General features: G+C 40.3%; 1 long non-coding RNA gene and 3 other non-coding genes across 4 annotated transcripts in view; all 4 read left to right on the forward strand.

The window, feature by feature from the left end:
* The window catches only part of LOC125883356 (uncharacterized), a 35333-nt gene that overhangs the window by 2087 nt on the left and 9554 nt on the right, over positions 1-23692 (forward strand). Inside the window, exon 2 of the long non-coding RNA XR_007448483.1 lies at positions 1784-1927. This is a non-coding gene — a long non-coding RNA (uncharacterized LOC125883356). The remainder of the gene's footprint in view (positions 1-1783; positions 1928-23692) is intronic.
* Positions 4679-4752, forward strand: trnan-guu (transfer RNA asparagine (anticodon GUU)). Its single transcript has one exon. It is a non-coding gene; the product is annotated as a tRNA-Asn (tRNA).
* trnan-guu (transfer RNA asparagine (anticodon GUU)) lies at positions 5329-5402 on the forward strand. Its single transcript has one exon. It is a non-coding gene; the product is annotated as a tRNA-Asn (tRNA).
* Positions 6761-6834, forward strand: trnan-guu (transfer RNA asparagine (anticodon GUU)). Its single transcript has one exon. It is a non-coding gene; the product is annotated as a tRNA-Asn (tRNA).

Below are 23692 nucleotides of genomic sequence, written 5' to 3' on the forward strand. Positions count from 1 at the left end.
ACAGTGCATTAGGATTGGCAGCTTGCACTTGGCCTGAGTAAAGCAGATCAATCCTGCCAATACTATGGAGGCCTCAGAGTGGCCGCTTGTGACACTGCACCCCGGACCTGCCGTCACGCGTGAGGCCGATATGAACTGGAGCAGTTATATTCTCCATGTCTCTGTGGGGCTTAGAGATCGATGGTCTCATCGGGCTGCAGGCCTCTCTGATCACTGCTATTGACCACTTGATCTCTGATTGGACTGAGTGTAGGCACATGTGAACTATGGAGAACAATGTGTGTCATGGCAGATAAATTATAGGTTAGGTTTAGCATGGATTTGCAGTATTTGCACAAAATTAAACAAGACAGAGTCAGAATTTGGGGGATCAAAACATTTTCAATCACCAAACTCACTTAAATCTAGTTTATGATGGGTTTACCTGCAAATTGATCATTTGTGTAACAATTATTCACCCCATGTTATGTTGAATTAATGAAAGATTTTTTTTTTTTTTACATGCCTCCATGATCCACGAAGAATCCAAAAAAGGAGAAAAATTCTTGATGAGTTGAAGTAATTGGTGACCACATTTATCAACAGCAAAACTATATCAAAATTTGCGTTTACAAACGTTTATGCTCAGTACATCCCAAACACGAGTTTTCACCAGAACTTTAGAGACCTCGATTATTCTGCACGGGTTTTGCAAGAGTTTGAAAAGGGATGTTTTGATTTAGTTTTACTGTTGTTAAACGTAGTCGCTGTGTACATCAGTTCATGAAGAATTCACATCATGGGGTGTCGGTGGCTTAGTGGTAGAGCAGGCGCTCCATGTACAAGGCTGTTTCCGCAGCGGCCCCGGTTCAACTCCAGTCTCTGGCCCCTTGCTCCATGTCTCTCCCTCTCTTTTTCTCCCCCCCTTCACACTTCACTATCCTATCAATTAAAGGCAGAAAAATGCCCTAAAAAATATCTTTAAAAAAAAAAATACTCACATCGTTTTTTGGATTCTCCTTTCATCGTGAAGGCATGAAAAAAAAAAGTTCCTACATGAATTCAACATAACATGCGATGAATAATTGATGCGCAAATAGTCATTGTGCAAGTGAAGATTTCTTTTAAGGTTACCTATTTTTGGGGGGTTTCCTTGTTGTTGTTTTTTTTTCATACATTTGCTCAGTTTTCTGTGAAATAGTTAATCCTAGATAGCGGAAAATCTAATCTCACATTGTTGCTAATTAAACTCAAAATTTTACCCGTTCTATCTATGCAGCTTCAAACTTTCTTAACCCAAATTTAAATTCTGAAATTAAATTATTCTTTTAATATTTAAATTTGCCATTTGGATGCCCCTATTTATTCTGTTTTATAAGTAAGTGAAAATATCTATTATTGAATTAGCTTGATAATACCTAAACAAAGCAAAAAACATAAAAGTACAAAACTTAAAATAAAGTGAAAAGGAACAAATGAAAAGCAAGAAAACTGGATCCAATATATACTGAATAGTGGTGATGGAAACATCTACAGTTACAATGCAACATTCACCATCATTACCATTCTTATCACCTCTTAAATTAGCTTTTTTGCCTTCTTTATCTTTAGTTCGTCCAAATTTTTAACCATGGTGTCTAATTTCTAGCTTTTAAAAAAAAAAAGAATTACCATGAAAATCATAACGCCCCTATTCCTTTTAACTGGCGGAAAACTCTGCTGCTTTTCTGCAGCTAAATATTGTCATCCATTTCTTTAATTTATGACTTCCCCCTTTTATTCTCTGTCAATCGCTCCCACTCAGAGCTGTCAAGGTCCATTGGAGGGTCAAGGACGGGCCATGAACCTCTGGCTTTCCGCTCTGAGCGCCAGCCCTCCAGAGCCTTTGCCTTTATCACAGCCACACTGCTACTTTGATGACAAATGCATGTGTGTGCACACAGAAAATGTGAGTACAAGTAAACTGTGTGTGTGTGTGTGTGTGTGTGTGTGTGTGTGTGCACACACATGAATGTGTATACAGTTGATGTGTGTGTATACGGTTTAATAGTAAGAGCACGGCCCCGCCACAGCCTCAGCGGCTTCCTTTGACCTCGGTCACATGTCATGGAGGTTGTACAGAGCCTTCGGTGTAGAGCTCTTTCATGTTTGACTTTCAGCCCAAGTCCCTGGACGGCGACCCCCGACATGACCTCTTTCTTATGACAGTTGAGTGTGTGTGTGTGTTTGACTGTCCATGTACTGTCAAATTCAGTCTGTATGAGAGTGTATGTGCCTTAAAATCCTAAAAGCTTTGTGCCATATGACATCTGTAGCACAGTTTGCAAAAAACGTAGATAAAAGCAGCTGCTCACGTGAGTGTTACGACTCCAACATGCTCGTATCATTCAAGAAATACATTTAAACTTGTGTGTGTGTGTGTCCGTGTGTGTGCATGCAGCGAGTGCGCATGCATGCATTAGCTACAGCACATCAGTTGGTGCAGAGCAGATAAGCAATGGGCCGATCAGAGCTGTCTAAAACTGCTTAGGGCGAGGATGAAAGTGAGATCATGTCCCAGCAGCCTCACGACAGACTCTCCCATTGGTCCGTTACATCATCCAATCACATCCCATCAGCTTTTATTTAACAGCTCTCAGTGCACATGAGATGGGAATACACTCAGTCCTGTGTGTTTCATAGACTTAATGTTCTTACATAAAATATCTTATCTCTACATTTTGGGTTATTCATATATTTTTTAAAGAATACCCTTTTACCCTTTATTGATAGTAGCTTGTGCAGATGGACTGGGATCATGGGAGTAAGGAGGTTGACAACAAAGTAAACCAGGGACACTGACTACCAAGACACCCCGGTTTGGGTTTTTGTCTGGATTTAGCTTTAAATTGAATTTACAGTAAAGTGAAGATAGTTGGCCATATTTCCTGCTGCCTTTTTAGAGACAGAAACACGTTTTATGGAAAAAAAATATTAAGTTAGCATTGAAGGCAGAAACAGTGAGCAAGAAAGTGTTAAGAAGAAGAACAGAGGCAAAAAAGATTTAAGAAGAAATAAAGTGATACAGTGGCAAGTAAAGAGAGAAAATCATGATAATGAGGAGCTGATACCGGAGCGAACACCTAACCTTGATATGCCTTCATATTTGATGAGCCACCTTACAGGGACCCTGTGCCCCTGAGGCTTGTGAACTCTGCTTGTGTATGTGCGCTGATGCTCTCACGTTCCTCCTCCTCCTCCTCCTCCTCCATCTCTCCTCTCATCCTCCCCTGGTCCTCCTCCCTCTTTTGCTTCCCCATCCTCTTCCCTTTTACTCCATCCCTTAGCTCCTCCTATCTCTTTATTTTTTCCTCCTCCTCTTCTCTCTTCCTCTCTCTGTGTGCCTCATGCTCAGCCAGGCGGCAGCGCGCTAATGCACCATGGCACATTCTGCAGCTCCGAGTCACAATGCGACCAGGCTTTGCGCAGTGACCGCACAGCGACCTCCCTCAGTATCGCCGCACACAGGCGCTGTGCTGTACCAGGGCCTGTTTAAGGCGAGGTTTGAGGTGATAGATGGGCGGTGGGGTTAGAGGATGAAGGAGGAGAGGAGAGGAGAAAGCAGGGTTCTGCCACTGACAGGTACAATCAGATCAAATGACAGTGAGATAAATGAATTGCGAGTAGAGAAAGGCTGAAGTGCCCTGAGATTCCCATCTAAAAGACATTTTTGTGCCACGTGTGAATTATCAGCGTGTTAAACCGGAGGAGGTATGAGCTTATGTGTGCAGTTGTAGCACATGGAGTGCGCAGCATGATAGAAGGAACATATTTTTGAACCTGTCGTTGACCCAACAGCTGAGCCACTGCTGCCACCGGACATCTAGATTCTCTCAACGAATATCGGAGGTGTTACTCCTTCAATAATCGCTGCGAGAGAGAGGTGGAAGGAAATCCTTTTTTACCTTTACTCTCCTCCCCCTAAGTCAGGCCATGGTCTTTTAATCCCTGAGGTCTTGACAGACATCCTGCCATCACACCTTCCCATGATCCTGAGCTTTTTTCCACATCTTTCAATCCTCACAGTTCAGCAGAAACGACCAGAGGGAAGGAGAGAGAGATAAGGACTGGGATAGTGAGAAAATGAGAGAGGGATGCCTTAAAGGTCAATGTTATGAAGGTAGAGCAGAAAGGAAAGAAAAGGAAGAGAGACAGAAGGGGGAGGAGAAAGTAAACCTCAGTCTATCTTTTGGCTTACTCGTCCACTTTTATTCACTGTTACGTTGCTATTACTCTAAAGGAGGCAGCACGTTTCTCCTCAAACCTGAGGGGGATTTAGTCCATCTGTTAGTTATCACATCCTCCAAGCGGGGCCTGCTTTACTCCTGTATCAAACTCCACTTTACTATAATTCGTCCTGTAATCCTTCACAGTTGTTTGAATGAAACTCAAGTCAAAGTCAGTTTACTAGTTACTTGCTAAGCAGCTATGAGCATCCAGAAAAAAAGTAACTATTTTAACTTGAGATACAGTATTATTGACTCCAAATGTAAAGGCTTAATATTGTAAATTAGCATGACCTCTCCAAAGAACTTTAGATGAGACTCCCACTAGTTTCCAGTAAAGCCTCGTTTCTTCTACTTTCTGGAAGTAAATAGCTAATGCAGGTGGGTGGGGCTTGAAGAATGAGGCCCCTCCCCCTGAGCAGGTGTAAGCAGCTGTCTCTGTGGCGCAATCGGTTAGCGCGTTCGGCTGTTAACCGAAAGGTTGGTGGTTCGAGCCCACCCAGGGACGCTAGTTTTGGGATTAAGTAATCAGGGCCCATGATGTTAATAAGTAATCTGGTGTCCATGATCAGGGTAAAGGTTCAAGAAACCTGGAGCAAAAATGTAATGACAGTAACAGAAGAAATAGTGCTGCAATGTCCTTGTTTCCCAATGATCTACATTCAAAGTCAGTCCAGTTTGAATTGACACTTAAAGGCATAGCAGCTGTAAATTAGTATGACTACTCTAGAGAACTTCTAGTATTAGTTTTGTCACCAAAAACTGAGATTATATGGTGTTATCAAAGTTACATAAAATGAATAACAGTGTAGTGATCATGTGAGTGAATCCAGGTTCTAAATGATCAGTTGTTTTGCATGACTTCCTAGAGGTCAGTAGCAAATATGGGTGGGTGGGGCCTGAATATCAGAGCCGGTCCAGTTGAAACTGAGACTTTAAAAATACATTGCCCCATCAGCTTCTACAGGTCTGCATATACAAGCTACCTTTGTTCCAAAAAGCTGACAAATTGAGGTGAATGACAAGTGCAAGTGGGTGGGCCTTGCAGATCCAGGCCCCACCCCCTCACCAAGGGGGCATAGGTGTCTCTGTGGCGCAATCGGTTAGCGCGTTCGGCTGTTAACCGAAAGGTTGGTGGTTCGAGCCCACCCAGGGACGCAAATTTTGGGATTACATAACAGGGCAATATCATGTTATTGAGTAAACTCGTTTCTGTAACCAAGCTCAAGGTTCAAGAAACCATGAGCAAAATGTGACTTTGACAAAAAGACTGGTATATATTATCAGTAGTGCTATGCCCTTATATTCCAAAGAACTACATTCAAAGTCAGAGTCCACTTGTAATTGACACCTAAAGGGACAGTGGCTATAAATAAGTATGACCTTTCAAGAGGAACATAGATGAGACTCCCATTAGCCTCCTGTATTGATTTCTTCACCAAAAATGTTGAGACTATATAGCTTTACGAAAGCTACATAAAATCAAATTATCAGTTTAGTGAACATGTGAGTGAATCCAGTTTCTAAGGTCACACACCATCTGAATTAGGTCAGAGTTGTCTCTGTGGTGCAATCTGTTAGCCCAAAAGCCGTTGTTGGTCTGAGCCCACCCAGGGACATTTGTTTTGTAAATGGAAGAAGCAGGTTGCTGAAATCAGTAAAGAGAGGAGCAGTAAAATGACTTTGACAAATCCTCAGCCGTGGTACGTCTGTATCCAAAAGAGTCTGTCACAAAATGATTGTCCAGTTGAAGCTGAGAGTGTGGGTGTTTCTCAAAGTCAAGGAAGGATCCTCAAATGGCCGAATTTCAAGGATACTACGTCATCAAATCTTGCTGAAGGACTGTTCCAATGTCAAGGATCCTTTTGGATTTCACCAAGGACTGAGTCCTTCTTTCAGAGAAATTCCAAGGATGCATGTGTGTATCCTCAGTGGGTATAAAATCCTCACAATGCTTTGCACAGTCTTTGCTGGAAGTAAAGGTGGGCCCTCTTCAATAAACTCCGGGAGTTTTTATCATACAAGTGTGGAAAAAAGTATTGACAGAAACCTCACACTTACACTTACACTTAACAATGTGTCCACTGCCAAATTGTGAGATTTGAAATAACGTGATTTAAATAAAACATTATAGTTTTTAAACTGAGATGGTGAGAACTGCCACAGTTAAAGACATTAAAATATCCTGCAGGTCAAGGCATCACTCATTTGTTTATAGGTGAACATATCTGGGAGGATTACACAACAGTATCATGTACAATTGGCACCGTCAGCTGATTCAGAGCAGCGTGGCTCATCACATCAGATCCACTATTCATATTATTGTAGTGGAGTGTGTGTGGTGATGCACACATGAAATATGGATCACTTTGAAATCACTGTTCCAAAAAGCAGGCAAATTCATTTCTAAACTTATCAGCCTACATTTCCAGTCTGACATATTGAGGTGAACTGCAAATGCAAGTGGGTTGGGCTTGAAGAATGAGGCCCCTCCCCCTGAGCAGGTGCAAACAGCTGTCTCTGTAGCGCAATCGGTTAGCGCGTTCGGCTGTTAACCGAAAGGTTGGTGGTTCGAGCCCACCCAGGGACGTCAGTTTTATGATTGGGTAACCAGACAACATGTTAATGAGTAAACCTGTTTCCATGCTCAGGGTAAAGGTTCAAGAATCCAGGAGCAAAACTTTGATGTTTTCACCTGCACGGCGTGGTGATGAACTGTCTAATTGATTTTCTGTTGCCGTGCTGTCTTGTGGGCCTGCACGGCGGAGTGATACTGGCCAGAAAATAGTCCCAATTGATAGCAAGGTCTGACGTAATGCGGGGATGTTTTAAAATTATTGAAATAGTCTAACAAAACACATGCATACTTTTTTGTAGCTTAAAACCTTTTGGTTACATGTCCTCTGTACATCTTCAGAACTGCTTTTTCTCCGGTAAGCTACGGGCGATTTCTCAGAGCAGGAGGCTCGTTGAGAGTAGTGACACCGTCACATCAGAGCTACAGATGGTCAGCGTTTCACACAACTTCATGTCCAAAAACCTGAACTATCACTTTAATAAAGTCATTAGTTAAGTTAGTTAATTATAGTATGATGAGAACATTGTCTTGATGTACAACCTGTAATAAAGTTGATGGGATAGGGAGCTGCAGTCTCATTATATGGTATGTGTCTTACACCACCAGGCTATTAGACCACCTCTACTGCTCTGAGTTTTTTTGCCTGTTATAAGTAACGAGATTACAGTGAGCGTCAGAACTTTAGCATTCATAAAAAAAAGGGGCTTATTTTCCTTCTTTTCTCACATGAACCTTTTGGACTTTGCTGTGACCTCAGAGTTTATCGGTTCAGCTGCTGTGTGATCTCACACTCTGGTTATGTGCAAAGCTGCAAAGATCAAGTGCTCGGCAACACCATTAACAAGGTCAAATTTACATGTCTCCGATCCAGCAGCAGCGATCACTGCTTTGCACTATTAACCTGAACATGAACATAAAGCTTTGACAAACGAACTGAAACGCAACCACCATGACACACGCTATAGTCGGCTCACCCTGTATGTGCTAACCCTGCATGTGCGTGCAGTGTATGTCTGATTGCTCACCCTTACACGCATGCGTGTTTGCTATTGACCCCGTGACCCTTTCTAATATCACGACCCCTCCTCTTGTATCCAGGTCATGGAGCATTGGCTCGTCCCGGTTCATCAGCGGGGCAACGCTCCACAAAACCCATTGTTCTTGTGACACGCATCCTCATTATAATCCCAAAATGTGGTGTTGGTAGAGATAACATGATGTAAAAATGCAAATGCAATTGCGACAGCGATACCACAACAGCTTCGGGACAGACAGCCACTTCATAATATGTGCCCTAGACAAACATGACACGACAGGACACACACAAGCCCACACACAGTGTGAATTGTGTTTTTTGCCAGAGTTTTATCATCTATTCAATTTAAGTGCATGGATTTTGCTCCTTTATGAAACCAGGGAGCTGGAATTAGGCCAAAATAAGCACAATAAGTGGGGGTGGGGTGGAGGATGGACAGCTGATCTGATGATCTTCCTCTTAAAAAACTATGTAATGTTCTGACAGTTCTCCCCAGAGACATACAGCAGCCACAATCGCCTAATTACTGCCTGTAAATAATTCAGCAGTATGGCAGCTACGTGTAGAAGCATTGAAATCCATTTGGACCGACAAGACTGAAAGGATTTAGCCTCATACCCTGTGTTTGGCAGGTTGATCACTGTATTATTGATGGTGAGTGTTTTACCAAGCTCAACTGCAACTGAAATAAACCTAAACTTAACCCCAAACATTTTACACGTCATAATTCACATGTGAATCAGAAAACAATACGTTTGATAATTAATTGAAATCTGTTGTTTGTAATGAACCTCAGAGCTTTGAAAGTGTGAATTTGATGGAAGAAAAGAAGTACAGTCATGTAAAGAGTATTTTAAAAGGCACTAAAAAAAGAGTTCTATTGTCGTAATTTAAAAATTGTCCATCAAAATGTTAACTTTTCAGGGAGAAAGAATATAGCCTTTTTTTCCATCTTGACAGCGAGCATTTTTTGACAGTGTCAGGTTTATTATGAAAAGGGTTTATAAGTTGAAGAGGCTGGAGAAGAATTCCCCTTTCAGCAAATGTTCTCAGCAGTGTTAAAGTTAAAATGCTGTTTTCAGGCTGCGAAACAACAAGGACACAAAGTTCAAAGTTCTCCCATTTAAAACTCAATTAAGTACCCAAAAATGTAAAGCGTGGAAATTTTTAAATTATCAAACCAATGTCCCTCTACTGGGAATAAAAAGAGAGCCGTCAGTGCTCAATTTGCTGCAGTTAAATTGTTAATTTGTGATTGCTGGAGGTTCTGGTGATTAAAATATCTTGACTTTTCTTTTACCACCCAAAAAACCTTTAATGGAGCACAAAAATATTTCTGCAATCAGTCTCTGCTGTAGCTGTTTGTCAGTATGATGCCACAGTGCCTCAGTTTTGCTTAATATTCCACCTAAATAAGTTTTTTTTTTTTTTTTAGTTTATTACAGATATTTTGTACATCTCAGCAAAACACTTTAATCAGCATCTCCTGCAGGGGAAACAATCTGTAATTACAGCACTGACACATTTTCACTTTTTAAAAGTAGATACTGCAACTATGTTAGCAAGCTGTTAATTATTTACACATCTAGCAGGTATGTAGCAACATTAGCATTTATTTAGAGTCATGTTTCTGGCAACCTGAAGGATCAAGTCCAATAGACCAGTGCAGGGATGACATTTTTTAATAGGCCTGTTAGCGTTGCCCCGGTTCTCTTGACAAAGGGCCAATGGGATTTTTTCATTGGATTTTGGATTGTTGCAGAAACATTAGGCTTTAAACAAACTACACCAGGGTTGCATGACTTTAACGCCGTCACCACAGTGAGGCTGTAAAGTTGTGTTCAGCATGATGACGTTCTGTAGTCACTGTAGCCACTTGTTAGCACCGCCTTTTTAAAGACACATAAAAGCTTCAAAATTCACGATTTGGGTGTTTACTGATGTATTTTATGTCGTAGAACAAAACATGAAAATCTCTGTATCTTGTTCTAACCACAGACTTTATTTCAGGCATCTAACCAAACCCTCTTACTTGGAGACAGGGGAACAGGTAGTGTGATGATACCCATATTATTTATTTTATTTATTTATTTATATTTTTTGTTATGACTCGTATACGTAGCATTTTATATTGACTCTTATTTCAGCTGTGTTTTGGTTTCCACCAACTCCTGAGATAAATATCTGGCTCTTTAGCTGATGAATGCTCCACTATGTTCACCAGCTAGTTGCTAAATTTTTCCCTCTGCCATTTGGTGCTCGTCAGGTAGTGCACAGTGATTTTATTTCCTGCTGTAAACAGCTGCCTGCTGCTGCCAGAAACTGTACAAGAGTGGTGACAGTGACTCAGATGCAGTAAGAAGAACCAGTCCCATTTGTTATATCCGCCCGCATACATACTATAATTCTGCGAGTGTGTGTGTGTCTGTCGGCTTCGTGTGTGTGATCCTCAGCTCCTCTGGCATCCCCCGCAGTGACAACACCAAGGTCTGCCACCCTTCCTGTCCAGCTCCTCTTACCCGGGGTCGTGACGTCGGCAGGGCGCAGAGCGGTGGATTTTGATCCTGTCTGGCATGTTTGGGCTCTCCCTGCTTTTTCAGTGGAGTCTTCACGCAGACACCTACTGTGCTCTGTGTATTATGCGCTTACAGCTTGTGTGTGTGTGAGGTTTTGTATCTGTGGTAACGGCAGATGTGTGTTTTTTTTTTTAACACATCCTCACAGTTGTGTGTTCATTTATTGTCGCACACATGTACTCTATATACATTGGTGTCTGTGGCAGCATGTGGTCTGAGGCCATATGGCTCAAATACTCTGTCAGATGTACTCTCTATCACTAGATGTGTATGTGTGAATATATGTGTGTTATGTGCACTCCCTTATATGATCTTATTTAATCCAATCTGAAAACGTGTGGATGCGATACATGTGCATGGTGCCCTCATGCATTCACATCTGTCTTCATGGAGTGATGACATTGGAGTGTGTAGGCCTTGATGCGCTTTGGATATGTGTTCGTATGCCCTGAGGGAGGGAGATGTGACCCATTCAGCCAGGTCATGAGCATGCTCAGTGTTACCTCTCCGAGCCGGATGAGGGTACACATGCTTGACCCGGGGTCGCCTTCACAATTGTGATCAAAGTGTGAAAGGAGTCTAGGCATGAGAAATCGGGGTTAACTCACACCCTGGACCAAAGTCTGGCTCCTCTGGTTCCCAGGTGTCCTCTCACCTCAGATAATGCTAATGTGCGGAGAAGAGAGCTGATCCTGAGAGGCTGTGTTCATAAAAGCAAAGGACAAAGAGAGGGTGTTAAAGGGTACCATTGTTTTCTTTCCTCTCTATCATCTCAAACACCAGTGGTTCAGAGTTTTAACAACGTAAAATTCCCCTGGAGACATGAGACATACAGTACAGTGTGTACTGTACAGCATCTGCATGAATATAGAGACACCTCCACAGATGCTAATGTCAATATATACACAGAAAACTGAGGCTGACAAACTGCATGACAACATGGAGGAAGACATATACTGTAAAAGTGCACACACACGCACTCATACATAAGTACAGTACAAGGTCATAGTGTGAGTCATGGAGGATAAAGCAGACTGCAGATTCCTTCAGGTGAAGAAAAAGGAGTTGTTTTGTAAAGCTGTTCACTTGTTAGTTTCTAATCTCCGATGCACTTATTTAATTTATGAAAAAACGTGACTCAGTTTTAGGTGTATGTGCTGAAAAGGCTAAAAACATGAAGGCTGAAAAGCTGTGTTTTTACTGCCTTGTCTGATTGAAAGTTTTAAGTATGTTTAAGTAAACTCTAGGTTTTGTCAGAGCCGTGCTGTGTTGCACATGTAAACACACCCGACAGTGATGTCACAGCATACTGACACACCTGCACACTTCACTGAGAACCACTGCAGGTTAGCAAAAACAACATTTACAGCTGCTGTTAAGTTGCTCTTTAAAATCCAGATAAAGTAAAATCTGAGATTTGTGTCTAAACACATTAAACATGTTAGAAAATAACTGCTGAAAACATTTGAAAAGACGGAGCTACTGTATATAGTTTTGAATTGCGGAGTTAGACCGATAGTTTTTCACCATTTTTGTGTTCAGGATTTTTTGGGCGGGCCTGAAATCATAGCTAGATGACACACTGGAGCCATCCCTATCTTAACTCATAAGTCCCCTACACTTTATCAACACTAGAGCACACAGCATCAGTGATTCTCTCTGAAAGTTAGCTAGCTATTAGCTATTATTAATACCTGCACCTACTCAACCCGTTATCAGAGTCACTCGGGTTCGACCCGCAAACCACCAACTTTTTGTGTTATAGTAGCACAGTTGTCAGAATGGAGGATGCAAGGAGACAAAGGCTAATTGCCATAGCGCTTGTGGTGTTTAAGAGAGAGGCTGTAACAGAGAGGAAGAGAATGTGGAAGGTGGACTATTGCACACAGTATTTCTGTAAATTATTAATAACTTACTTGTAACCCTGCTTTGTCACACGTAGAAGTCGCATTGACCGCTTTGGCTTGCTGCTGTAATACGTCATCATCACCGCCATATTGTACCAGACAAGACACACCCCAGCATTTCTGAGTGTTTTTTTATTTTGAGGGGGTTTTTGTACGATTTTGAAACCTAATTTTATTTTCCTGGGGATTTTTTAATTATTCAAATTTGGCTGGGTGGTTTATGATACATTTTTCTGTTGTGTGACAAACCCAGAACCCAGATTTTGGTTTTTACATTATTTGCAGTCTGCAGTGTACTTTTCCTTCACTGCAGGTTGTAATCTTAAAAAAAAAGACAAGAGTCGTGTATTTGTGTAACTGCAAGTCGTGTATTTGTGTAACTATAAGTCCTTAAAAGTTCAAGTGCTAAAAGGCAGAAAAAACTGATTTATTCTTCACAAAATTATATTTATTTCCTAAGAAGTTCCTCCAATTTTGGCTTTTTCACTTGTGAAAACTTGTGGATAATTTTACATTTTCAGGCTTCAAAAAATTATTTCAATGGGAAGAAAAATCATTCTTTGGTTGACATGCTCATAATACACGTTAAATCATTGAGAATGGATTACAAGTAGACATTGATTTATGTGAGAGGTTACAGGAAAAACACTAAGCCTTAGTGCTAAAGCTATTGTTATTTTAAATATTGTTGATGCTATAAACTGAGTTCCCATCAGTAACAGTTCTATTTGCACACATTTTGGATAATCCCCACAGATGTCAGTACCTTCCTCATCCTCCCCATCGTCTATCTGCTGCCCGTCAGCAGCTGCCGAGGAACTGCATGCTTTTATATCACTGCGATGGTGCTCTCAGGCAGTGAGAGGAAATGACATCTCACCTCACCCACACAGCCAACACAGGCTTTTAAAAACCTCTGCGGTCCTTCCCTCAGCCGTGTCCTCACCAATATTACACCGGCAGCCTAAGAGCCACGCTCCCTGCTCTGCCCTGACCTAATGGGCTGTGAAGCAGCGACAGGAGGGAGGGGGTGAAACAGACTACCTCTCACCCCTCTCTGTCTTTTTCCCTATTTTTGGTTTGATTTTTTTTTGTAGTTCGTTCTCTAAAAACACCAAAAACGTTTAGGCCTTTTAGCGCTAGATCTGGAATTTAGCTCTGTCGTATTTTTGTCACAGAATATACTGGTCTAAATACAGAGCCCAGAGCTTTGGTGGGCAAATCATAGTGTGGTGGGCAAAAGATTTTAAGATATCAAGATTTAATTTGCAGACAGGTTTGGATTCAATCATGTATAAAATTCACACATTCACACACAGTGGATTGAAGGTGAATGTGTGCAGCTCAGATATCCAGCTGTTCACACCCTTGGAGTGTTCAAAATCAGACTGAGGTTAGCCTGAGGGTGAGGGGAGAGCTGAGAAGAACATGGAGAGGGGAAAAACGCTGAAATATTATAAAGAGAAATTCAGTTACCCTGTTTCATTCATTTGCTACTACTGCTACTACTCTGAATTTCAATACTATCCTACAAGTAATAATAATCAACTACATTTCCTGCTGATCCCCAGGACTTAATGAGAATGATTAATGGATCCACTGCGTGTCTGAAACTGAAACTAGATGTAACTGGACTTTAGCAAGATTGTAAAGATTCGTGTGAGTGTAGTAATATACAGCAAGATGGTAGTATGGGTACAGAAAGGTACACATGATGCATTTAATGACAGGAAACAGCAGTAAAAAGCAGTGTGTGAGTGTGGCTTTTTTATTGACATCTCACTGACTTGGATCAGTCTTGGACTTGGCTTGGCTTGAGTGGCTGGCAGCACTGTCCTCTGTGCTGCGATGATGGTTCTTGGCAGCTTTTAGACGATGATCCACCCTTTTCTGTGTGCTGATTTTAAGGATGATTTGGGCTGTTGAAGTGCAGAACAGGTTTGCAGATAGAGCCACATCTCTGCTCATGCTTATACTGCTCGTACTCTCGACTTGGCCTCAACCCTTGTGACGCTTTATCTTCACTGTAAAAGCTAGGGTGTGTGTGTGTGTTTAAAGTTATTTTGACCTTGTTAAAGTGGTCTTACGCAGCTCTGCCATGTTGCTGCTATACATGTAGGTTCTTTCACAGCCCACCACCTAAACCAGTCCAGCCTGGTGTTTCATGAGTGACTGTCAGTAGGTCAGAAAGAGAAGCGTTGATACGACAGCTGTACATCACTGTCATGGGTTTGAGGAGTTGACCTAGCACAACCAGAATCCGTAAAGTGATGCACAAGAGCAGGGATGCAGGGAGAAGCCCTTTAGTGGCCCTAAAAATCAAACTGCATTCATAGAAAGCAGCCTCTCCCCTCTGTGTTTTCAGCTGGCTAGGCTGAGTGGCATCATTAGACTACTCAGCTCAGCCGAAGACATCACGAAAGAGATCTCATGATGGATGATAGTGGGACTGAAAGCTCAGACCCGGGGACGTGTGCCCGCAGGACACAAAACAGCAGCACCTCAGGAGCTGGTCCAGCTCGGTGGTCAGAGTTCGAGGACGATGCCCAGCCGAAGGAGCCCCCTCACATCGGCCTGTTTTGTGAGACATCTGCGGGCTAAAATGACCTGACAGCGCTTGATGCATTTGCTGCCTGGCACATAAGCGATCTGAAAATGTGGAGCTATTTTTGCTGATGTTAATTTGCTCCATGTTAGGGCCCCGGTTCACAGCTCGGTCAGCCTTCCCTGATACTATATTCCCGTTTGTTTCAGTAAAGGTTCTCCCGTCACATCGCATTTAGGTCGAGATGCCTGTGAACTGTGAATGCACCGCGCACAGGGACCCGGCCACGCCGAGGCTTCAGGGCCCTAGAGTCTGTCGTTTTCAGGGAGGATCTCCCCATGTTGAAGGACTTGTTTGTAATATCTAGGTTTTCCTGTATGACGAGGCTGCTGTAGTCAAAGAAATGAAGGTAATTTATATAAAACAAACAAAAAAATCACTATTTCTTGTGTGCATGTGAGGAGAAATTAAAAGTAATTGTTGTAAAAATCCCACGTGACTAAATAGCCTTTTAAAAAGGTTTAAATTTTTTAGCAATTAATAAAATATTAACCGGTAGCATGCAATGAAATATGTGAATTTGTCTAATTTCTTATTTTCTATTTCTTTCAAAGCAAATGGTTAAAAGTTGTATTTGTAACAATAAGGTATTTTTCAAAATGTAACTGACATATAAAAATGTGATAATAGCACTATAAATTGCCATTTGTGAAAAAACAGGCTATTTTCTAAATTTGAATTTTAAAATAAATGAAAATAAACAGAATTGTAATAGTATTAGTATAAGTTACTATATTTGTAAGAGTAAGAAGTACCTGATGTGCTGTTGAATCCACCAAGCAGCAGCAGACTGACTGCATGTTGTCGAAGAAAAGGCAGCAATGACTCCTGTCTTTATACCAATCCCTCCTCAGTGGGCAAGCTGATCCTTTCACTCTCCTTCTTGTTAACTCTGATTTCATGAATAATTCATGACACAATCAGAACCACAAATGAGCACGCTAATTGGTGCCTTTTTTATCATCATCGTTATTATTGTTATTATTCCATGCTCCGGTGCGTACGATTAAACATGAAATTAAATTAATGTGATGGTGAGAAAAATATTTTTCTAATAGCCCTGCATTAACCCTCTTGTTAATTTGAAAACAGATTTAGGGAAATTAATTTTAAATTTGAACGCAGTTTGTGAGGGGAAGGAAAAAAAATCTCAAAACAGCTAATTTAAGTATTAATTTGTGTAATAGCTCAATTTGTTTGCCAGTGGAGATATGCTAATATTTCTTTTTAAACAAGTCAAGAGGAGAAGAGATTTAACAGAGGTTAAAGTAAAACATGAATAAAACTTAATATTGAAAACAAATTCAGATTCACATCATTATGGTACATGATGTGCTCTGTTGAAGAAAAAAAAACAGAGGTAATTTTTTTTACAATGGTCACATCAGGCCTATAGCAGAGTTGTTATTTTATCCCCTCTATAGTACTTTTTAAATTTCATGTCCAGTGGTTATTTTTTAATTAAATTGGCTTTCCAGTGGTGCATATACAACAGTAGCCCTTACGGCTGCATTAGATTGTTTGTATTGTGTGTGTGTGTGTGCGCGTGCGTGCGTGCGTGCGTGCGCACGCACACGCGCTCGCCTCTTTAAAACAGCCAGAAGGTGAGTGTGTGCCTCACAGTGAAGCGGTTAAACGGAGGTTAACACGTGTTGAGGCAGAATACAAACATAATTAGGTCACATTAAGTTCATGACAAAGTAAATATATTTCCTAAATATATTTCCCCCCTTCTTTTATATTTCTCAGATGTCATTGGTGTGCAAGGTTTGAATTGAGGCGAAGGTTGTTGAAATAAAAAATATACTTTTTAAGTTGCATTTCAAATTGATGTATCAGCTACACTTACATCTATTGGACAATCATATTTTAGGATATTTTATGTGTGACAAATTAATGTGAATGTTATATATTTTTGTAGCTTTAAACTGTAGCAAATAAGGAAATTGACATCAGTTACCATACAGGTTGTCAAATTCCAAGAAAAAAATGTTATTCTGGAATGTTCTATTACTCAGTTTCAGAAAGTATTTGAGAATAGACATATCTAAAATTCTAGAGTATCTAATTGTATTCCTGAAAGTATTTGAGAATCGAAATGTATAAAATTCTAAAGTATTCAATTGTATTCCTGAAAGTATTCTAGAATAGACATATCTAAAATTCTAGAGTATCCAATTGTATTCCTAAAAGAATTCCAGAATAGACATGTCTAAAATTCTAGAGTATTCAATTGTATTCCTGAAAGTATTCTAGAATAGACGTGTCTAAAATTCTAGAGTATTTAATTGTATTACTGAAAGTATGCTAGAATAGACATATCTAAAGTTCTAGAGTATTCAATTGTATTCCTGAAAGTATTCTACAACAGACATCTTTAAAGTTCTAGAGTATTCAATTGTATTCCTGAAAGTATTCTACAACAGACATCTTTAAAATTCTAGAGTATTCAATTGTATTTCTGAACATATTCTAGAATAGACATATCTAAAATTCTAGAGTATTCAGTTGTATTCCTGAAAGTATTCTAGAATAGACAATCTAAAATTCTAGAGTTTCAATTGTATTCCAGAAAGTATTTTAGAATAGACATATCTAAAATTCTAGAATATCCAATTGTATTCCAGAAAGTATTTGAGAATAGACATATCTAAAATTCTAGAATATCCAATTGTATTCCAGAAAGTATTTTAGAATAGAAAATTTTTAAAAAAAATTCTAGAATATCCAACTGTATTCTTGAAAGTATTTGAGAATCGACATGTCTGAAATTCGAAAGTATTGAATTGTATTCCTGAAAGAATCCCAGAATAGACATATCTAAAATTCCAGAATATTTAGTTGTATTCCTGAAAGTATTCTAGAATAGACATGTCTAAAATTCTAGAGTATTCAATTGTATTCCTGAAAGTATTCTAGAATAGACATGTCTAAAATTCTAGGGTATTCAGTTGTATTCCTGAAAGTATTCTAGAATAGACATGTCTAAAATTCTAGAGTATTGAATTGTATTCCTAAAAGAATTCCAGAATAGACATGTCTAAAATTCTAGAGTATTCAATTGTATTCCTGAAAGTATTCTAGAATAGACATGTCTAAAATTCTAATCATGATTTGATATGCTATTGATTTTTTGGACAACAATACGGTACTTACAAAATCTGCCCCGATATTTCAGTTTGATTCATTCTAGGGGCCTGTGATTGATTTAAGACAATATTGGTAAATATCCTTTTTTTTTTCTTGGCTGCTTGCTATTATCTGCCCGATGCTGGACTGCTAGCATTGTTTGAATGTTTGAGAAGGAGATGTGCTTGGGCGGAAATAGTGATGCCGACATGCCATTTTTTTTCTAGAATAGAATTGTTCAATCATCAGAGTATCCTAGAATAAAACTGTCCGTAGTTCAAAATACTCTGTTGTATTCTCTGTTGTAGTACAGTACAATACAATTGTTCAAACTCTAGAGTGTTCTAAAAAAAAATTGGAGAATTCAGTTCTTTTCTAGTATATTCTACAAAATATCCTTAAGAGTATTCTACGGTGTAGTGATGAAGTTCTAGACAGTATTCTGGAATAAAATAGTTCAGTATCCATAAGTATTCAATAATAGAATTGTCCAGAATTCTGGAGTATTTTAGAGCGCAGTTTAACAGATTCATTGAATACATTACTTGAGCTTTGGTGTATACAACCATTCTACATTACTGTGGTTCCTTGATGTTCAGTTCTACACAGAGGCCACCTCTGGAAACCTCTTTCCCTCAGGAACTGGTGAATAAGATGTGTTCCGATGTGTTGGAAAAACACTTGTAATAGTCCAGGTGTGTGAGAGGATTGAGGACGGGGACCTGCAGTGCTCCTGAAAAGCGGGCGTCACTGCTCTTCACTTTGTGTCAAAACCCATTAAAATGCACCTGCAGCAATAAAAAAGAGCCTTCCTACTTTCTCTCTCCATCTGTCAGGCAACAGCAGCAGCGGCAGCAGCCAGTTGCCATGGCAACAGAAGCAGATGTTGAAGGGGTTTCTCCTGTGTGATGGGATGTGAACTACTGACCTCAGTCTTAAAAAAAAAATAGAGATGGCAGTAATGGATATGGATTTGTGAGTGTATGGGCTGTAGCTGCATCGCCTGTAACGCAGCTTGGCACACCATATGCCACTGTATGCATTTTTTATGATGTGGGACTACTTACTTGCAGAGGTTGAACGATTGACTTTGCTCACAGGCTCTAGGGCTTTGCAGCAGTACACACACTGTATGTTGAAAGTATACAGAATAAACTGTATCCTGACCTCTTCTGTGTAGAAATGTGATGACATAGACCGTTGTGCATCTTTTATAAGCAACAGGTCCTACAACCAACACCAATCACACCCCAGACAGGGATTAATAAAGGAAAATTAAACATATTGAAAAGAATATACTGCAGCCCAGGCTTGTATATATTAATAAAATAGCCTAAACAGCTTCTTGTGACTCACACACCCAGCTGAACCAACATTAGACCTAATTTGACAAACTAGGATACACATATGCATTAATGGCTTCGGGCACAATGTGAGTCACAGTGCTACAGTAACCACAAGGGCCTACTTCTGCATGCGGCTACATGGAGGCTGCAGGCCTTGACACATTATGTACACAAAGACATACTTGACAGGCTGTTTTTGCAAGACTGTCTCTCTCTCTCTTTTTTTTCTCGTCTCTTTTTTTTTTCTTTTTTTTCTGGCAATTCTGTCACTGTTTTGCAACAGACCTATTCTGGGATAAAGCACTTTATACTTGTGTTGTATTTTGCATTTTCTTAAAGCAGGATGGTTGAGTACTTAAAGTACATAATGTAAATACATTAAATAGTTAACATACAAAAAGACATTTCTGTCTGTACTTTGCACCTGTTTAATTTGCGGTATGAAATCCAGGTGACCAGAGTAAAACTGAGCTGAAGTGAGCTGCTAAAACATCAATTCTAAATGCTGCATTCATGTGCTTTAGAGGCAGGATGGGTGTGTAAAGATCCACCCGTTAACCTCCCCAGTTGAGAAAAGCAGAAAATACAGGACAGGCCATGCGCCTTTCAGTTTAAACTTAGAGGTTCAGGGATTTGTGTTTGAAATTCTTTGAGCTCATGAAGAGGAGCAACACGATAAAAGACCCTAGCCGCTGCAAAGATTGAAGCAGTGATATTGCCATTAAAGGATTGCAACTTTAATCATGAGGTCATCTTACTTATTGTGTTAAAAGTGGCATATTTTTGCCCTCCAAACAGTAGCCTTGTCCTGGGTAAGGATCCAAATGGGAAGGAAGAGTGTGATTCAAAATTAGATGGAGATTGTTTGATTAAAAAGTGTCATTGGCTCTAAAATGTATTTGTGCCATCAAATTGTGTTAGTTTCCGTCAGGTCAAGGGAGGGTTTATGCTGATTTGTAGACTACAAAGTGAGGCATGCATTTTTTTTTTTAACTGAGAAATTAGAGAATCAAAGGAGTAATAGAAACTCTAACCCTAAAAGCAAACTAACAATAAGCCTGCGATAAAGACTAAGGTCACTGCTTTCCCCCCAGAACTGCTTCAATCCTACTTGGAATGTTGTAATTCAAGTCATGAACTGTGTGTAGTTGAACATTGGACCTTTCCTCCAGAAGAAAAGCCTCCTGGTCTTTGAGGAACAAATAAAACTGATGTCATTTTCTGTTGCTTTCAGATAAGTGTAAAGTCTGGTGACTGCTGAGGCCGTGGAAGATGGTTCACTTTATTCTGGTGTTTTGGCAGCATGTACTGAGGCCTGATAATCTTGAACTGTAGCAACAACACGAGCAAAAGAGGCGTACAGAAATTATCTGACCCGAAGGCATCCTTTGGTTCTCTGCAGATGTAACCTGGTGTTGATGTGGGATACAATGATGACAAACAAGTAATGAGATCATGTTTCTTTATTTTCAGTGTGCAGAGATGTCAGGTTTTGCTACCCAGCAAAGGTTGTGATTCAGGCATGTCTTAAAGTAAGTTTTAGATGTTCAGCCAGAAAGATTATTACCTTTGCTTGGCGTAAGCCTGGAGGAGATCATGCTTGAGTGTGTGTCTTTGTCTGTCCACAGCTAATCTCCTAAACTACTGGACCAATCAGCCTAATATTTTGTGCGCACATTTAAAACTGAATGCTTGAGGACCTCTCGTAGTTATGGTGATTCACAGTTTTTGAAAGACAAGTTTTATTGACTATATTATACTGTTACTGATTGCAAGTTTTCTAGAAATCGGCTCGTCTAAAAGCAGCAAACCTTACTGTCTGTTATAGGCCACATTTTAGCCTTCGTTGTGACTCAAAAGCAGACATCCAAAGAAAGGTTTAAGTTATGAATAACATGGATCAAAGATTTGTGTCTGTGTTAGTTAAAATACATTTAATCTTCATAATTCTATTGTATCTATATTTCACATACAGTGCCTGTTAGCACGGGAACGCGATAAAAGTGCCATGGATTCGTCAAAAATAGACAAGGCGTGTTTTTTATTAGCTTCCTCTCTAGGGGTGGGGGAAATTTCCGATTCTTAGATGCATCGCGATTCAGACATGGACGAATCTGAATCGATTCACAAATGTCCAAATTTTGATTAATTAGAGTAATACAGAAGGTTCTAAATGATGCGGAACTAAGAAGCGCGGTACGCATCATCTCTGGGACACTTTGGGATGCGCACCTGGAGCGGACACGCCAACACACGCAAAGAGGAAAACAAACATGGCTGACCGCCACCCACCTCGCCGTGAGATCCGAACAGCTCCTTCTAATTTAAAAGCAGACATGTGGAAATACTTTGGCTTCTACAACGTTGACGGCGGAAGCGAACTGGACAAAAGCCACGTTATATGTAAGCTGTGTCGTACCAAAATAAAATACTTTGGCAACACAACAAACATGAGAAGCCATGTAACTCGATTCCACCTCCTCCACGGAGGAGTCAGGGAGACGGCAGGCTGTTGTTGCTGCGGCTACTAGTGGCGCTACCGACCAGAGAACAATCGAGGAAGCAATTCGAAAGCTGCCACCCTCATCGGAAAAGGCCAAGCGAATTACGAAGGCCATCGCGGCATTTATTGCCAAGGATTTGCGTCCTTATTCCGTCATGGAAAATCAGGGATTTCAAGCACTGCTGCATACATTGGAGCCGATACACCATCCCATCCTGATGCTATTTCACTGACACGGCCATCCCGACACTCTACCATCAAACCAAAACAGAAGTCATGGCCTCGCTGTTGAAGGCAGGTAAGAACGCAGTTACATGTGATGCGTGGACGTCTGTCGCCACCGAATCATTTGTCACTCTAAGTTAACTGCGCATTTTATCTTGTGATTTAAGATACCTGTTGTTACCTTTGGTTCCGTACAACGAAGTTGTAACTTTCCAGTTTGCACGCATTTCCATTTATATGTTTAATAAAATAAAATGGAAATGAATTTCCATTCTTATTACAAATGCACTGTTTTTAAAAATTGCAAGTGTTGAATGCTTATTCAGTGAGACAAAAAGAAATGTGTTGTGAAAAAGTGCATCAATATACATAAATTAAAGATGCATCAATAATCGTTTATAATCGAATCGTAGCCCCTGAATCGTAATCGTTATCCAATCGTGAGGTGCCCAGAGATTCCCACCCCTATTCCTCTCACAAGTTGGAAGTACCTCATCAACAAGGAAGATCTTTTCACATGTTCTCTTTTCTTTCTTTCTTTGTTTCCTTTTTTATTTTCTGTCTTTCTTTCCTTTCCTTTCCCACCTTTGACACTATAGTCCTTTCCATTTTTACACAAAACCAAACTACGGCTGCATCATGCCACTCTTGTGTCATATTTTAGACAGTATGCCGACATGTAAAACAACAGTGTCGGCCTCTAGTGTGATGTATAACATTTGTGTTTGCAGTGCTTTATAAACAATAACAATGGCATTAACGTGGCACAGACAATCATTGACCATCCCTGTAATATGGCAGCTGATTTTGTCCACTGCCTGGAGGATAAGGAGCTCCTGAACCTCATTGTTTCCCCAATTTGCAGTTTTAGCCGCTGTTCTTCTTCGAGTTAGCTGCTAACTGCTGCTAGCTTTTTAAATCTCCCAAGGATGGGTCACACACATCACACATTGTTGCAACATCACACCTGTCCCATCTATGGCACCATCTTGGTGACTGTCCCTTTTACACAGATGTCAATTCAGTGCTGTTGCTACCTTCACTGCTGGCTTAAAGACGAGAAAGCTCTATCCCCTCCATTCCATGATTGTACCTTTTACAGAGAATGGCAAGCTGCAATAATGGCAAATTCATGCCTTCAGCAGGCAGTGTAAAAGGGGCCTATGTCATGCCTCTTTTATACTAAAAGAATTAGAACCGATTTTCTTGTCCTTTTTCATATGGTGTTCTTGTTATTTTGGCTTCCCCCTGTATGTATTTATTTCTCCAGACAGCACACAGGCTACAAACATAGCCATTCAAACATGTGTACACACATACACACTCTTGACCTAAGCAGCAGAATAATAGTCCTCCCAAGATTAACTTCATTATACTCACACAATTAATCTTTAATCTGCTCCTCACCTCCATCCAGAGCTGTGGCTCCCACTCTCTGCTGGCCTATTAAACTTTCATAAGGGTAATCGAGATAAACCTGAAGTGGAATAACCGCACCTTCCATATAATCCCAGAGGAAAGGTGAAAGAAAACGTTTTCAAGG

This window comes from Epinephelus fuscoguttatus, linkage group LG23 (assembly GCF_011397635.1).
Source record: "Epinephelus fuscoguttatus linkage group LG23, E.fuscoguttatus.final_Chr_v1".
NCBI classification, from domain to species: Eukaryota; Metazoa; Chordata; class Actinopteri; order Perciformes; family Serranidae; genus Epinephelus; species Epinephelus fuscoguttatus.